The following is a 2485-nucleotide window of genomic DNA, read 5'->3' as shown; positions in this document are numbered from 1 at the left end:
TGGATTCTTGGGAACCGATGAAGGGCTGCAGATGGTGGCTGGGAGGTAGTGGGCTGGTGGCGGCCTGTCTGGGCCCCTGCAATGGGTCCTGTGGGGTGCTCACGGCATATGCCCTTACTGCAGCCTGGTATGGCTACTGCTGCACCAGGCCTACCTCTCGGGTTGCAGGACAGCCTTGCTCTCAAGTGTGTCGGTCCTCTGTCCATTTCAGTAGATGCCTGCTTATCCTGTTTGCCAAGGACTGTTGTCAGAGTGTGGGCACACTCTCAGTCACTCTATTCTTGCTGTTTTCCCCTAAACCCCCCATCTGGAAAGAACACACTGATTACAGACAAGAGCATCCTTTGACTTATTTGGGTCAAGTATTATCAGCTCTCTGTCACTAACAAGAGAACAGGGGCCTGGAGAGTTGGGGATCCCTGGCAGCCAGGGGCCCCGGTGTAAGGCTCAGGTTGGAAGTAGCTGGCAGCCCTCAGACCCCATCGTCCTGGGGAGCCAGTACAGTGGTCACCTTGATGGAGCCCCCTCATCCTTCAGAAGCTGAGCTCTGCATGAGCACCTTCCAAGGAAGAGAGACATCAGATGAGGTCGGAATCCTGTCCCTTCTCCTAGTGTTCCTCTGGGCTTTGCGGCCACGACTTGTGGATAATTCGGCTTCTCCGTGTGGAATCGGGGTGTTGGATCTTGGGGAAGACTCCTGCGTCCGCCTGGTCTACTTTTCCTTCTGGGACAGCAGAGCCTGGAGAGTCTGCAAGATGCCAGGTGTCTCTCAAGGTGCTTGGAAGTCAGGATGGAGTCTTGGGGAGTGAGGCGTTCCTGCCGAGGCCGCAGGGAAGGTGCTGGGAGGAAGAGCCATCCACCAGCCCAGAAGCTTCTCTGAATTCTGATTCTCCTGCTCCAGTACTGTAGGTGTATAGAGGCTACCAATGTGCCAGGTGTGTCCTCTCAGATGATCCAAGATAATAAAATGACATAGATAATCATTATTTTCCTTGAGGCCTTTTAAAAAAGATGTACAGAGAACACTGTGCTTTAGGGCCTGCCTCAGGTGAGCTATGAGGGCATCTGTGTAGCTGTGAGGAAGAGAGTGTTGGGGAACCCTGACTTATGGGCCCAGCCCAAGTGGACACCTCATGGGGGACACTGTGTGCCTGAACTGGAGGAGGGACTAGTGGCGTTACGCCCCTGGGAGGATGTGGTCCTGTAGGGCTGTGGGGTGGTCCTGGGGGTGCAAGAGGCACTCATCAGTATATCTGAGCCAGCACCATGGCTGCTACAGGGGGGCCGCACCCCATGCTTCCAGCCCCTCTGTGCTCCTGGCGACCCTTGGGGTGTGGGCATCACTGCATGGCCTCCGTTGGCAGCTCGTCTTCTGGATTCTGCTGAGTGGCGCTCCTGAGACTTTGTGCCAACAGGCTTCACTGGACCTTACAGGAAGGGACAGGGCCCTGGTTGAAAAGTCAGGTCGGTGCAGTCAGGAGGGTGGTGACCCGAGATCTACAGAGACTCCTGCGTGGCTTCCCCACGCCCCATGTGTCCTGAGCGCCTGCACCTCCAGATGGAGCTGAGCCTGGCTAGAGAGGGAGCAGTTAGGTCCTTTGTCCCCAGGGAGGAATCATCAGTGCTCAGAGCAGGAGGCTGGAGGGGTGCCCACCTCCCCACCAGGATAGGATGCATGTCTTTAATTGTCTGGTAAATCAAGTAATTTGTAATAATCTGGGTAACTTTGGGTGAATTTCTGGAAACTTGCTGATCATACAGTCCTTTGAAAAATAACTTTTGGGTGCATAAAAAAGAGGACATTAATGTTTATTACTGATGAATAATTCATTCGATGTGTTTTCTTGTAAATTCTCTATGTGCCAAAATTGTGCTCCACATTATGTATATTTTAGTAAATAAACCAGAAAGAGTTCTGGTTGAGAATCTGTGGAGGGAGGTAAATATTAAATAAATATAGAGCAATCGTATTACTAAAAGTGTTTTCATGCTCGAGATTATAATTCAGCTCAAGGGACTGCTGTGCCCAAGTATTGGTTCTCTGACCCATGTGGGCGGCCTGGAGGCTGGGGGCAGAAGTGACACTTCTGGTTCTGGGAAGAATGAACGGGAGTCAGGGGCAGAATCAGGGAGTCTTCCAGACCTGAGGAATGGGGTGCAGGGGCATCAGGGATGAGCTGGGCTCTTGGCCTGAGCCAACAGGGGTGCAGGTCCAGCCCCTGAGGTTGGAGACCACCAAGTTCCTGTGTGGGAGAGTCCTCTGCTTTGTTTTCAAGTAGGATGAATGTAGTTTAATGTACTTAAGAGAAATTTAAGACAATAAAAAAATGCATGAATGTTAGTTTGCCAACCCAGCCTTGTTGTTTAGGTGTGAAAGTTGGGATCTACTTTTTCCCTACTCCCTGGATCCATCTTCACATCCAGCCCACCCAGACACCATGGGGCACTGGGAAGAGATGTCTGTTGGACCAAAAATGTGTCCAGT

This window comes from Capricornis sumatraensis, chromosome 4 (genome assembly GCF_032405125.1).
Source record: "Capricornis sumatraensis isolate serow.1 chromosome 4, serow.2, whole genome shotgun sequence".
Lineage (NCBI taxonomy): Eukaryota > Metazoa > Chordata > Mammalia > Artiodactyla > Bovidae > Capricornis > Capricornis sumatraensis.
The sequence above is the reverse complement of the archived record's forward strand: the minus strand, read 5'-3'. Positions refer to the sequence as shown.